The sequence below is a fragment of the Hyaena hyaena genome, unplaced genomic scaffold, assembly GCF_003009895.1.
Source record: "Hyaena hyaena isolate Hyena2069 unplaced genomic scaffold, ASM300989v1 scaffold_143, whole genome shotgun sequence".
NCBI lineage: Eukaryota > Metazoa > Chordata > Mammalia > Carnivora > Hyaenidae > Hyaena > Hyaena hyaena.
Window position 1 is genome coordinate 2,354,867 of NW_024080775.1, and position 16,044 is coordinate 2,370,910.

A 16,044-nucleotide genomic window follows, 5' to 3' on the forward strand; every position below is an offset into this window, starting at 1 on the left:
GGATGGGGAGGTTGCTGCTCTGAAACGGGCTGGGAGACAGATGTTCACACAGAAGAAAGCAGGGTCAAGACATGAGAGAGAAAGAGCCCCAATGGTATCATTTAAACCTCTTGATCCACCAAGAGGTTCAAAGGAATGTATACACATGCACACACAATCTTTTTTTCTTTTTTATAGATTTTTGGGAAAGTGATTCTGACCTAACACACATTTTGTTTCTCACCACTTTCACAAGGCTGTGTCTAGAAATACAGAGTTTCTTTGTCTCGTTGAGACTAACACATCCAGAAGGAATGGGAAGTGCTGTTTCTTATCAAGATAAGGATAAAAAGGCCTTTGTGCTTCTCAGGTCTTGGCTCTTTTCTGAAAGGCTCTAAGTGTTTTAGGTCTTAGGAAACTACCTCTCTTTGCCTGAGAAGTGGCTGATGGAGTAACCCTTCCGGGGACAGATTCCGGGAGAAGGTGCTGCACTGGCAGATACGAAGAAGGATGGCTATAAACATATCAGTGCATGCCTGGAGAGGGGAGATATGCTCCAAGAACCAGCCCAGAACTCTAGGCCAAATGGTCAATTTGCCCCCACATACTGGCTCTTTGAATAGAACTCTTGCAGTTATTGTGCTTCAGAAACACCAACACTGATTTTTTTTTTTTTTTTGTAACCGTGTGAGGAGGACACTGCTTCTTACACACCACACTCTTTCTCCTCTTTACCTCATTAACAACCTTAGTGCCCACTAGCAATACAGCTGACATTCTTCCCAGTAATTCCCTAGAGTCCCATAAACCCTTCTGGGCCTCCAACACCTCAGTAGTTTGACTGCTATGGCACATTGGTGTCCTCCAAGCTGGGTACTCGGCAAGTCCACTGATGTTACTTGTCAAAGGCATTATAGTGATTCGCATAAATACTATGAGATGGTGGGTTACTCCAGAAGAAGGACTGTTCCTTCTTTGTAACCGCATCTAGAACACAGTGTGAATCAGGGTATGTGTTCAGCAAATGTCAGTGAACTACATTTCCTATTACTTTCCCCGTCTCTGCCCACACATTCTTTTGTTTATAGTTGCAATCTTATGATAATAAAGCATTTTGTATTCTTTATATTGTTACAGTACAATTTTGGTTAGAAATGGCTGATTTCAATCTTGAGAGAGTGAGCAAGACAGTGAGAGCATGGTAGTAAAAGTGGAAAATAATTCCTCTAGTTCCATGCATGGTGCATAGAAGTTTGATAAATATTTTTTCAGGGGCACCTGCGTGGTTTAGTTAGTTGAGCATCCCATTCTTGAATTTGGCTCAGGTCATGGTTCAAGCTCTTCTTGAAATTCTCTCCCTGCTCCTCCCCCACTTACATGCACTCTCTCTCTCACACAAAAATAAATATCTTTAAAAAATATATTTTTTTCAGCAAAATTAGAGAATGATTATTTAATGTATTTTTATTTGGCCTAATCAGTAGGCATAAAGTTTTAGTTAAGCAAGATGAATAAACTCAAGAGATCTGCTGTATGGCATTATTGACATTTAGTCAACAATAATGTATCATACACTTAGAACTTTAAGACAATAGATCTCATGTTAAGTGTTTTTACCATAATAAGGTAACTTTTTTTAAGAGAAAAGGGAAAATAAAATATTTTGCCGGGGGGGGGGGGAGGAATGTTAGCTTGCTTTTGGATTAATTTGGAGGAATAAAAATAAACCACCTTCGAAGCAAATATTCAGATTCATCCTTCCTTTAGAAACGAGTGTGAAGTGTTGCTGCCAAATAATAATTCACTCATATTTATAGTGAAAGAACATATTTTTATATTAACTCTTTTTTTATGGTTCTGTATATGAACATATTTGATGCATAGGGGAGTCCTTTTGTTCATAACTTGTTCAAGTGCATTGCATTCCATAAGCTGGGTGTTATGCTGGACTTTAGGAATACCAAAGCAAGATGACCAAGACTCAGAGCTTAGAATTCTGATGGGAAGGCAGGCAAACTCCGTGGAGTGTGGTTTGTGTAGTGACAGAAGTGCATGTGCTGAGGTAGGCCAAGAAGTATTTAGGTGAGAATGAGACTTTTTTTGGCTAAGATAACTCTTGACATACTATTAAAGCAGAAAAAGGTTCTATGCTGAGGGAACAGCATTGCAGGAGGCACAGAGGAATGAAAGAGCATTATAAATGGGGAAACCTGAAGTAGGTCACTATAATTGGAACAATGATACCTGCTGGTTAGTGGCAAAACATTCAGGGTGCCTGGGTGTCTCAGTCAGTTAAGCATTTGACTCTTGGTTTTGGCTCAAGTCATGATCTCATAGTTCATGAGTTTGAGTCCCGCATTGGGCTTTGTGCTGATGGTGCAGAACCTGCTTGGGATCCTCTCTTTGCCTCTTTCCTACTCTTTCTTTCTCTCTCAAAAACAAAAACCAAAATGTGCAAATAGAAATGAACACATGGACCGAATTACAGCACATCAAAGTATTATGGGCCAAGCTTTGTTAAGGGAGTGATAGAGAGCAAGGATGTGAAATAATTGACTTCATTCATTCTTTCAACAAATCATTATCACATGACTGCTCTATGTCAGGTAAGTTTCTGGGCACTTGAAATATACATTGAGAATGATGTAAAGAGATTAATATCTGAGTGTATCTTAAAAGCATAACTAATATAATTTGCTGAGAAACAGAAGGATGTTTGGCCTGACCGTTAGCAGAAGGGAGCTGTTATTAATGTGATGGAATAGACCATAACAGGACCAATTTAGGAGACAAAATTAGGAATTCTGTTTTGTGCATGTCATTATGAAACACATATTAGACATCCAAGAGTATAAAAGTGGGCCATTGAATATATGGCCTGGGGTTCACAAGAGAGGTCTAGGAGAAAAGTGTGACTTTGGAGTTATCAGCATACAAATATTCAAACCCATAAAACTAGATGAGATGTAGCAGGTGATAGTAGAGAGGAAAGATAAGAAACTAGAAGAGATCAGCTAAAATGAAAAGTTGAGAGAAAAGAAGTCCAAAGACTGATCCTGGGGGACTCCTACCATGTAGAAGTTCAGGAAATGAAAAGGAGGCATCAAAAGAGACAGAATGGCCAGCATTTAGAAGGGTAACCAGTGTGGTAGCCTGCATCTAAATGAGCAAAATTGTCGGAGGAGGAAAACGTGATCCATTATATCAAATCCCATGATGGTCACCATTATATTCAGCAATGTGGAGTCATCAGTCATCTTAAGGAAAGCAGATCCACTGGCTCGGTGATGGCAAACCTCTGGCCAGAGTGGATGAAAGAGGAAATGGAAGGAGATAAGGCCGAGATTGTGAGTACAGGAACCAAAGAATTTTGGGGTAAGGACAAAAGAGGAAAAGGGCAGTAGTGGAAGGGTTAAATGGAGTCAAAAGAGGCTTTTATTTCTTAAGAGGTGGCAATTATAGCATCTTTGCATGGTGACAAGAGGAATTGGAAAAGGAAAAAATATTGATGCAGAAGAAAAATAGAAGAATTGCTGCCTGTCCTTTTATAGACCACAGGAGATGGGATCTGACTCTAGGTGGCAGGACTGGCTTTGGCCAAAAGAAGAGAAGATGAGGGGCTCCTGGATGGCTCAGTTGGTTAAGCATTCAACTTCAGCTCAGGTCATGATCTCATGTATCACGAGTTCAAGCCCTGCATCAGGCTCTGAGCTCTGTGTGTCAGCTTGGAACCTGGAGCCCGCTTCAGATTCTGTGTGTATGTGTGTGTGTCTCTCTGTACCCCTTACCTGCTCATTCTCTGTCTGTCTGTCTCTCTCAAAAATAAATAAGCATTAAACATTTTTTAAAGAAAATAGAGAAGATGAACTTTATGGGCACATGTTCTGGTGTGTGGGTTGATGTGGTACCAAAACCAGACAAGAGATCATAGGAAAACTACAGACCGACATTCCATATAAATATAGACTAAAGTCTTAAAAACAAAACAAAACAAAAAAAAACTAGTGTATTAGTTTTCTATGGCTGCCCTAATAAATTACCACTAGTGTGGTGGCTGAAAACAACAGAAAATTTATTCTCCCACAGTATGAGAGGCCAGAGGTCTGAAATCAGTATCTCTGGGCTAAAATCACGGCGTCAGCAGGACAGGGCTCCCTCTGGAGGCTCTAGGGGAGAAACCGTTCCTCGCTTTTTCTAGTTTCTGAAGGCCCCTTGAATTCTTTGGCTTGTGGCTGCATCACTCCAAACTCTGCCTCTATGGCTCTATTGTCTTCTCTTCGCCTGTTTGTAATCACACTGCCGCTTTCTTATTAGAACACTTATGACTGAATTTGGAGACCACTCAGATAATGCTTGATAATCTTCTCAAGTCTTTAATTTAATCACACCTGGAAAGTCTTTGCCCTGAAAGGTAATATTTCTATGGGGCTATCAGAGAATGCAAGGTCTTCATTCCAGACTCATTCTTCCCTTCTGTTGAATTTTGTTTCAGAGGCCTGACTATCCCCTTTGTTAGTCACCTCTCAGTCCGCCAGGCATGTGTATGTAAGTGAACCCCCACCACAGGCACTAGTTGAATTCTTTTACCAGATGCTTCCTTCTGCCTCTGTGTAGGTTAGATTAACTTGAATAAAAATTGTGGAAGGGATAGCATGCAGGATACCTAATCTGTACCGCGGCGCCATCTAACAGCCATGTATAAATTTCAGTTCTGCCCTAAGTGGGACCATTTTTTTAAATGCTAGAATTAAGTGAGATCTCATAAAAGTGCCTACCCCAGAATCTAGCACATAATAAAAGATTGGTGAATGGCAAGATTCATCATAATTTTTTAATCTTATTTAATCTCACCAGCGAGTGGATAAAAATGAAGTCATACCAACATCTGAATCTAGCAATCAGCCAGTCTCCCGAGATGAAAGAATCCCAGTCCTGTACGAATTCCCCTTTCTGTTTGTATTTCCTTGAGTTCTAAGGAATGTCTTATATATGCTCATGAAAATGAAATTCCTGGCTGTCATTTACAGTTGCAATTGCTAGAGATCTACACCCCCTGGAGACTTTTCTATTATCAGAGCAAAGGCAACACTTTGTACCTAGAGTTTTAATGTATAGATTTTTACAGAGTTATAAGTACTATATGTATATTTTTATATTCTGTTTATATATATTACAAACTCTTTTTTAAAATGTTTTTTTATTTATTTCTGAGAGAGAGAGAGAGACAGCGTGAGCAGGGGAGGGTCAGAGAGAGAAGGAAATACAGAATATGAAGCAGGCGCCAGACTCTGAGCTGGCTGTCAGAACCCACCAACTGTGAAATCATGCCATGAGCGAAGTCGGACAGTCGGACGCTTAACCGACTGAGCCACTCAGGTGCCCCCGTTACAAACTCTTAAAACTTCTTGTTAAACATTGTTTAAAATCACTTTAAGTTGACAGAATGTAATTTATTTCACAATTCCTTATTGCTGAACATTTTTATATAAGGCAATAATCCCTAATAACTGCATATAAATTTGTAATTAGGTGATAGTTCCTGGAACAGATTTCTAGAAATGAAATTACTTGATCAAAATGTACTATCTTCCTTTGAATCCAAATTAAATTTCAGTGCTGTCTGGGTATGCTGGCAACTATTACTAGTTATGTTTATGTTACCCTGAAATATAGCAACCTAAAACTACAAATGCTTATATCTCACAGTTTCCGAGGGCCAAACAGCTGGGTTCTGTCTCAGTTTCTCACGAAGTTTCACTCAGGATCTCAGATGGAGCCACAGTCATCTCAGGGCTTGATAAGAGCTAGATAATCCAATTCCAAGATGGTTCACCCACATGACTGTTGGCAAGCCTCAGTTTCTTGTGGGCTATTGGACCAAGGGCCTCAGGTCTTTGCTGACAATTGGCCAGAGGCCTCTCTCAGTTCCTTGCCACATGCATCTCTCCTTAGAGCAGCTCACAATATGGCAGCTATTCTCCCCAGAGCAAGTGATTCAAGAGAGTGAGAAACAGAGCAACCAAGGTGGAAACCATAGTGTTTTTTAAAGGCCTGCCTAGTCGTTGAAGTTGCACACTGACACTGTTGTTCCATTCTATTCGTTAAAAGTGAGTCATTAAGTCCAGCCCACACTCAAAGGCAGGGAAATTGGGCTCTACTTTTTGGGGTGACGAATTAAAGAATTTGTAGGCATATTTTTTGAACCACCATAACCTAGAAGTTGAGCCTTCCTTTCTTCTCATTCTTCCTTCTTCCTCTCCTTCCTTTCCTCCTTTTTTACTTGTTGAAGAAAGGAGGAAGTCCATCTTGACCTCAGATTAAAAACTTCTAAATAAGCGGGGCGCCTGGGTGGCTTAGTCGGTTAAGCGTCCGACTTTCGCTTAGGTCATGATCTCTCGGTTCATGGGTTCGAGCCCTGCATCGGGCTCTGTGCTGACTGCCAGCTCAGAGCCTGCAGCCTGTTTCAGTCTGTGACTCCTTCTCTCTCTGACCCTCCCCTGCTCACACTGTCTCTCTCTCTCTCTCCTAGAAATAAATAAAACATTAAAAAAAAACTTAAAAAAAAAAAAACTTCTAAATAAGCAAAAAATTGGTAGGATTTTCTTAAGCCCATAATGTTTGGTCCCCAAATCATAGGTATCTCCCCAGATAGTGTGATGACAGTGCCTGAAGGGGAGAAATTCCAACCATGACCAGACCTTATTGCTGGCACATAACTCAAGATGCACCTCTCTTAAGCAGAGATAATAAACAGTGTGAAAGAATCCTGAATAAGAGGGCTTCCTCACAGCAAACACAATTGCTAATGGTTTGGTGTTTATGGCCTTATAAGTATTAAGATTTGAAATGGCATTTGATACGTAGGATGAACATATCCATTTTTGAATTCATATCAGAATAAATGATTAAAAACACACACATGGATTTGTTAATGCTAGAGAAATTACTCCAAAAAGCAGAGTGGAAAGGAACTGCAGAATATATACTTGAAAACTTGTGTTTCAAACGAGAGAAAGGTTAATCTGCAGGGAAATGCCGCTGTGGAAACTTGGATTCTTTGTAATATTTGAAGGACTCACTGGACCTTTATCTGCCTCTTCCTGCCAAATTCTTACTGATAATGATTTAGGAGGAGAAAGAAAGGGAGGTGTCTTAGAATCCTGAGCTCAGAGCCAGGAGTGACTTTAGCTACTTCAGTCTTAGAACTCTGTGGGAAGAACTGATAGGGTGTGGTCTGGAGGTAGTACAGCTGCTTGTGGTATTAAAAACAAAGTACCAGATCCTTACAGGCACACACAACCAATGTTCTGTGACTGGCATAGGATGGGGGTGGGGTGGGGAGGAAGCAGGTAAACTGTAACTGACAGGAGTGCCATCCTCTGTTACAGAGAAAGTCAGGGCTGGGGTCCCTGGGTGGTTCCGTTTGTTAAGCATCTGGCTCTTGATTTCAGTTCAGGACATGATCTCAATGTTTGTGAGTTTGAGCCCCGTGTTGGGCTCTCCACTGATAGCGTGGACCCTTCTTAGGATTATCTCTCTCGCCTTCTCCCTATGCCCATGCTCGCTCGCTCTGGCTCTCTCTCTCTCTCTTTCTCTCTCTCTCTGTCTTAAAAATAAACAAATAAACATAAAAATTTAAAAAAAAAAGGTGTCAGGGTGGGTCAGGAAGCAATTAGGATTTAGTGCTCCATAAAGCTATGGAACTGGCCCCCTCAAAGACTAGATTTAAGTCCTACAAAATAAGAGAAGTTTCAGCCTAATATTGAAAGGAAAATCTTCTGAAACAATACCCTGCAATGTGGTGAATTAAAAATGGCCACCAATTTGAAAATGTTACTGGAAACGGCCATTTTCTATAAGAATGTATTCTTAATCATAGTTAACATTTATTGAGAACTTGTGCATCATGCAAACTGCTGAGCCTTTATATGCATTGTTTTATTTTATCCTTACAACTCTCCTTGACCACTTAACACCACCTCTCATGGAAGGTAATAAAACCAAGCCTTACATAAGTCTCCAAGTAACTTTAATTCCTATTCAAAGTCTCACAGCTGGCAAGTGCGCAAGGGGAGATCTGAATGCAGTCGCAAACCCTCCAAACTGGATTCAAACTCCCATGCTATGAGGTCCAGTCTGGAATGACTTTTTTTTTTTTTTTTTTTAATGATTTAGTAGTTAAAGCCTACCTTGCTGGGGAAAGGAAAGAACAGAGAGAACACCCAGACTCAGAATAGACAGGAGCTAGCAACAAATGTGTCTATAGCATGGTCACTTCTCTTGTATAGAGGGTTTCTTGGGCAAAATGGTGAAAAGCAATGGAAACCATGAGAACTTAGTTGTGAGGTAGTGCTTATAACATCTGATGTCCTCAAAAACTATTTCCTGAAAGGGGGCCAATGAAGAATTCCACGATGTACTGCATACTTGCTGTAAAGTCACTAAGTCTGGGATAGGGTAAGGAGGAGGTATTCCAAAAGAAGCCACCCAGCAAGTAGAGACACAAGAATTTCACCCTGATCAGAGAATATGAAAAGTGTGGATCATCTGACCAGATTATTGTCCATGGATATTGCCTTGAGCAGAAGATAGCTGCTAACCACAGGTCACATAGGCCCAAATCAATAGGGTCCACGCTGTAGGTTCAGCTCCATTCCTGCAGGAGCCCATGATAAGGAAAAAGGAGGCCATGGACAAAGATGAGTAATCTACAGGAGATGTTACAAAGTTGCCCAGTGTCCTGGTCACATGCACTGCTTCTGTTCTGCATGGGCATGGGACTGATAGCACATTCCCTTTAAGCACGTAGGAGTCTATGACCCTGGGAGGAAACCAGAAATACCAGAATGTCCCAGTTAACACATTGCCCATTTTTCCAACTACCACAATGTGATGTGTGGCTGGGGTCCAGAAGATCTTAATATGGAATCGAAATATACTCCAGAGAACACAGTGTCTTTGTTGTATGCTCAGTGGTCTATATGTTTAGATCTTCCCTTTATCACTTATTAGATTGGCCTTGAGAAATTACTTCTCCTCTATGATTCTAAATTTTCTCATCCATATGATAGGCTTGATAATAATAATCACCACATCATAAGATTATTTTGAAGACTAAGTCACAACGTATAAAAAACATTTAGCACAGTGAAGAACATATAGTAAAAGTCCATTATGTGGGGTTATAGAAATATTTATGTATTAGAGATAAAAATGTTAGTTCATGAGCTGGCACAATGCTTCATATTTTATAAGAAGACTATTGATCATTTTTTTAATGCACAATGCCTCAAGAGGCTCATTGAGCAGACAAGATAAAATTTTGGGTAGAAAAGGTAAATAGTATGACCTGGATTAACTGCAGTTAGAGCATATTTAAGATGCTTGCTGTGCTATTTGTGCTGTTCTGTAAATACCTTCTGTGCCTTCCTGTCTTCAGTTAGAGTCGGCTACCCATACAGCCTCTGTGAGTTGGGAGAGTGTACTCGTCAGGGCCATGTCTGGCATGTGGGAAAGAGTGTAAAGTGGATAGGATGCACAAGATGAGATGTGTAGAGTGGGACTGAGAATCCTGCAAAAGCAGGAAATCAGAACTAGTGATGAGCAGGAGAAATGCAAGCCTCCCAGGAGTCCTTGGAGACACTTGGAAGGAAAATGAATATCCAACTGTATGTGCAATGGGAGTTTGAGCAAATTTTTAGTTAAATCTTGAATTACAAGTAACCACAGCGGGTTCAAGGACTCTGGATCAGTTCTAGCAGTTTTGGTAGAATCTTTTGGGTTTTCCATATAGAGAATCATGTCATTTGTTAAGAAGGAATGTTTGACCTCCTTCTGGCTGATTTGGATGCCTTTTATTTCTTTGTGTTGTCTGATTGACGAGGATCTACTTCTAACACTATGTTGGATAACAATGGTGAGAGTGGACATCCTTGTCATGTTTCTGACCTTAGGGGGAAAGCTCTCAGTTTTCCCACTGAGAATGATATTAGCGGTGGGTCTTTCATATATGGCTTTTATAATCTTGAGGTATGATCCTTCTATCCCTACTTTCTTGAGGGTTTTTATTAAGAAAGGATGTTGTATTTTGTCAAATTGAGAGGATCTTGTGGTTCTTCTTCTTCTTTTTTTTTTTGTTAATGTGACGTATCACATTGATTGATTTGGAGATATTAAACCAGTCCTGCATCCCAGGTATAAACCCCACTTGATCATGGTGAATAATTTTTTTAATGTATTGTTGGATCTACGTGGCTAGTATCTTGCTGAGAATTTTTTCCATCCATGTTCATTAGGGAAATTGGACTGTATTTCTCCAAAACCTTGTCTGGTTTTGGAATCAAGGTAATGCTGGCCTCGTAGAATGAGTTTGGAAGTTTTCCTACCATTTCTATTTTTTGGAACAGATTCAAAAGAATAGATGTTAACTCTCTTTTAAATGTTTGGTAGAATTTCCTTGGAAAGCCATCTGACCCTGGACTCCTGTTTTTTGGGAGATTTTTGATTACTAATTCAATTTCTTTACTGTTTATGGATCTGTTCAAATGTTCGATTTCTCCTGTTTTAGTTTTGGTAGTTTATGTTTGTGTCCATTTCTTCTAGATTGCCCATTTTATTGGTGTATAATTTGCTCATAACATTCTCTTATTATTGTTTGTATTTCTGCAGTGTCGTTGTGATCACTCCTTTTTCATTCTTGATTTTATTTATTTGGGTCCTTTTTCTTTTTGTTCAATCTGGCTATGGGTTTATGAATTTTGTTAATTCTTTCAAAGAACCAGCTCCTGGGTTCATTGATCTGTTCTACTGTTGTTTTTTTTTCAATATCATTGATTTCTGCTCTAATCTTTATTATTTCCTGTCTTCTGCTGGTTTGGGGCTTTAGCTGCTGTTCTTTTTCCAGATTTTTAAGGTGTAAGCTTAGGTTGTGTGCCTGAGACCTTTCTTCCTTCTTTGGGAAGGCCTGGATTGCTATATACTTCCTTTTTATGACCGTCTTTGCTGAATCCCAGAGCTTTTGGGCTGTCCTGTTATCATTTTCATTGGCTTCCATGTACTTTTTAATTTCCTCTTTAATCTTGGTTAACCCATTCATTCTTTAGTAGGATGTTCTTTAATCTCCAAGTACTCGGGGTCTTTCCAAATGTTTTCTTGTGGTTCAAATTTCACAGCATTGTGGTCTGAAAATTGCACAGTCTGATCTCGATCATTTTGTCCTTGTTAGGGGCGGACTTGTGTCCCAGCATGTGACTATTCTGGAGAATGTTCCATTTGCACTTGACAAGAATGTGTATTCTGCTATCTTAGGATGAAATGTTCTGAATATATCGGTTAAGTCCATTCAGTTCAGTGTGTTATTCAAAGCCATTGTTTCCTTGTTGATTTTCTGCTTCGATGATCTGCTGTAAGTGGGATATTGAAGTCCTCTTCTATCATGGTATTATTATCAATTAGTTTCTTTATGTTTGTAATTAATTGATTTATATATTGGGTATTTCCACATTGGGGGCAGAAATGTTTACAATTGTTACATCTTCTTGGTGGATAGACCCCTTAATTATGATAAAATGCCCTTCTTCATCTCTACTTACAGTCTTTATTTTAAAATCTAGTTTGTCTGATATAAGTATGGCTACTCCAGCTTTTTTTTGGTGACCATTAGCATGATAGACAGTTCTCCTTACTTTCAATCTGAAGGTGTCTTTAAGTCTAAAAAAGGTCTCTGGTAAAATGCATATAGATGGATCTTGCTTTCCTTTCCATTTCTATTATGATACCCTATATCTTTTGATTGGAGCATTTCGTCCATTGGCATTTAGAGCGAGTACTGAATGGGGTGCCGGGGTGGCTCAGTTGGTTGGGCATCCGACTTTGGCTCAGGCCATGGTCTCATGGTTCATGGGTTCGAACCCCGTGTTGGGCTCTGTGCTGACAGCCAGCTGTGTGACAGACAGCTGTCTGGAGCCTGTTTCAGATTCTGTGTCCCCCTCTCTCTCTGACCCTCCCTAGCTCACGCTCTCTCTCTCTCAGAAATAAATAAAACATTTAAAAAATTTATAGAGTACTGAAAGATATGAATTTATTGCCACTGTGTTGCCTGTACAGTAGGAATTTTGGGTGATGTTCTCTTGTCCTTTCTAGTTTTTGTTGCTTTTGGTCTTTTTCATTTTGTTTCATCTTTTCTCCCCTCAGAGAGTCCCCCTTAAAATTTCTTACAGGGCTGGTTTAGTGGTCATGAACTCCTTCAGTTTTTATTTGTCTGGGAAACTCTTTATCTTTCCTTCTATTTCAAATGACAGGCTTGCTGGATAAAGAATTTTTGGCTGCGTATGTTTCCAATTCAGCACATTGAATATATCCTGCCATTCGTTTCTAGCCTGCAAGTTCCTGTGAATATGTCTGCTGTGAACCTGATCTGTCTTCCCTTATAAGTTAAGGACATTTCTTCCTTGCTGCTTTCATAATTCTTTCCTTGTCTGTGTATTTTGTGAATTTGACTATGATAGGCTTTGGAGATGGTCAATTTTTGTTGAATCTAAGGAGCGTTCTCCATGCTTCTTGGATTTTGATGTCTGTGTCTTTCTACAGATTAGGAAAGTTCTCCACTATAATTTGTTCACATAAACCTTCTAACACTTTATCTCTTTCTTCATCTTCTAAGATTCCTCTAATTAGGATGTTATTCCTTTTTAATACATCACTGAGTTCTTTAATTCTTGTATCATGCTCTTTTGCCTTCATTTTCCTCTTTTATTCTGCCTCATTATTCTCCATAATTTTGTCTTCTAAATCGCTGATTTGCTGCTCTATTTCATCCATCCTTGCTGCCATGACATCCATCTGAAATTGCAACTCAGTTATAGCATTTTTAATTTTCTGCTTAGTAGAGTTTACTTTTTTTATCTCTGCAGAAAGAAATTTTATGCTTTTTTCCCAACCCCGGCTAGTATTCTTATTATTGTAGTTCTAAATTCTAGCTCAAACATCTTACTTATATCTGTTTTGATTAAGCCCCTGGCTATCATTTTTTCCTGTTTTTTTGGGGGGGGGGCTGAATTCCTTCTTTTTGTCATTTTGGAGGAAGAGAAAGAATTAATAAAATAAAAAATTAAAATTAAAAACTTAAAAATGACACAAAAAATTAAATATAGGAAACTAGATCTGAGGTGTATTTTGGTCTGGTTGTTAGAGAATCTTGATAGAATACAAAAAAAAAAGTAAGAAAAAGTTTAGGTGAAGAACGTGAAATAGAATGAAAAATTTTACAAAAAAATAAATATAGCAGAAAGAAAAAAAAATTTTGTTTTGGGGCGCCTGGGTGGCTTAGTCGGTTAAGAGTCCGACTTTCGCTTAGGTCATGATCTCGCGGTTCATGAGTTCGAGCCCCACGTCGGGCTCTGTGCTGACTGCCAGCTCAGAGCCTGGAGCCTATTTCAGAGTCTGTATCTCCCTCTCTCTCTGACCCTCCCCTGCTCACGCTGTCTCTCTCTCTCTCCTAGAAATAAATAAAAATATTAAAAAATTTTTTTTGTTTTGTTTGTTTATTTTTGAGAGAACGCAAGTGGAGGAGGGGTAGAGAGTGGGAGACAGAGGATCTGAAGTGAGCTTTGTGCTGACCTTCTGACAACAGCAAGCCTAACATAGGGCTCCAACTCACAAACCGCGAGACCATTACTTCAAAGTGGGAAGTTCAACCGACTGAGCCACCCAGTTGACCTGATGCACCTTACTTTCATCTTCTGTGTCTTCAAATGTATTTTTAGCAGCACCTATTTTCCCTTATACTCTTTCCAACTCATTTGTTCTGTGAATGATTTTATATTTTCTCTTCTTTTCTGATTTTACCCAGCTTATATTCTATCATTTTCTATTCCTCACCAAACTTCTCAAACTAAAAGAATTTTTAGTATTACTGCTGTTAGTTTAATAAGTGAGCCTATAGAAGAAATTGTGTTTTAAGTTGTGTATGTATCTGGGTAGTTGGAGTAACATCGAGGTATTCTGGATATTCCGAGGAAATGTTGAGGAAAGAATCTTGTGTTAATGCCTACAAATATAATTGTAAAGTGGATTTTTGCTCAGGTGTTATCAAAGAATGTATCCTGAAAATAGGAGGACTCAATGGACAAACCCTCCTATAATAGCAAATACTGCTCCTATTGATAGTACGTAGGGGAAGTAAGTTACTACATAGTATGTGTCATGAGGAGCAATGTCTTGTGAAGAGGTTGCTAATACAATGTAAGCCTTTTACAGTAAATAGGAAAATAAAGGCTAGGTCTCATAGCATAGTGGGGAGGGGGTCATTTAATGTTGCCTCCATGAAAAGTGGAGAGTCAGCTAAAAACTTTTATTCCTGTGGGGTAAGCAATGATTATGGTAGCTGATGTGAAGTATACTTATGTATCAAAGTCTATTCCCACAGAGAATACGTGGTGAGCGCATACAGTGAAGCCTAGGAAATCAATAGATATTATTGTTCAGTCTACTCCTATCTCTGTTCCATGTTATTGTGTTATAGAGGTAATCACTTACTTAAGATTTGCTCATTTATGTTAAATATCTGGTGGTAATTTTTGTTTGCTCCTTGGCAACATTATTCTAGTGAGTGTTCTTAACTTCTCAGTTGATTTTGCTTTTCCTTTCTTCTGCTTCTTCTCCATCTAGTACTATGTGACTCCTGAACAAATTTCCTTTTAAAATTCATCAGTGGAACAGATCATTTCCCCCAGTTATTTTCAGGAATTTTAGAGAGTGAGAGAGGACCAAGCTTCTGTGGCAGAATAGCTGGATAGGTAACCATAAGTTTTATTTATTTATTTGTTTAATGATGTAAAATCTCTCTTCCACTACTACAGAGAAAGATTGCATCATTAAAAATGGCCCCTTTCTATGATTCTTCATTTGGCTTTGCCTGCACCAATATTTGGAACCAAACTGAATTCCTTCAGTTAATGAATATTCCTTCAAACTACTATTGCAGACCTGGGATATAAATTTTCATACCTTTGGGAGTGCACCTCTGTTTCAGGAAATGTACTTTTATTTTGGATCTTTTGAGCTATCCAATTGCAGCATTCATCCCAACTCCCTTTGTTATTTTTTGTTTGTTTGTTTGTTTGTTTTGTTTTTTAGGGGTTTTTTTTGGTGAGCATTTGCCTGCTTGATCCTCATTGCTTTTGAAAACTCTTTCACCTACTTTATCGTTTGGAGTTTTAACTGTCTTCTAGTTTTGCCAAAAAAAACCCTTTAGTGTTTTTGTTTCTCTTTTTCCTCATTGATTTTGGATGATTTCCAAGAAAGGAAGGCAGAAATGCCAATTTTATGCCACTGTTTTGAAACAAGATATTTCTATCTTAAATTTAGACATTCCTCATCCTTGTACCCCTCCCCCCATTCACATTCTTTTTTGTAGCTTATCTGTGCTCACAGTCTCATATGAATGAATTACTATCAAATTGTCATCTTTATCCCTGGCTTCTCTTTTGATTATTCTCTCTTTTGCCTATTGTCATCTTCACATGGATATTTTTAAGAAATCCCTAATACTACTGTCCTGCTCTATACTTTTATTTTCCTGATCTTAGTCAATGGCATCACAATTCTCTCAGGTCATCTAGCTGAAAATCCTAGAATATTTGTGACTCTTTTTGCCCATTCTATATTCAAAATTTCTTCTACCTCATCCTTTCCTTTTTATTTCCACTGTTATCACCTTAGACTGGACCCCACACTGGGATATTGCAAACTATTATTCTTAGATATCTTATCCAATGACAATTCAACTTACTGTGCCAGAATTAACTTCCTTAAATACATCTCATTGTGTTGTTTCTTTCCTCCAAAACCTCCATGGCTCACCAACACACACGTAAAAGTCTCTTTGACCCTCCATAAATTGACATGTGGACTCTCTACCAACATCAAGTTATTTGTTTCCTAAAAATACTCTTCATTCCTTTATTACATAACTTTATCTTTTGTCCTTTACCTGGGTCTATTTTTTCATTTTCATTTGCTGATATTCAAGGTTCTGCTTAATGAGGACCTTTCAAAATATTCATT

General features: G+C 38.8%; 1 pseudogene; it reads right to left on the bottom strand.

Moving 5' to 3' along the window:
* Positions 1-13,865: 13,865 nt before the first annotated feature.
* The window catches only part of LOC120235989, a 39,673-nt pseudogene continuing 37,494 nt past the window's right edge, over positions 13,866-16,044 (bottom strand).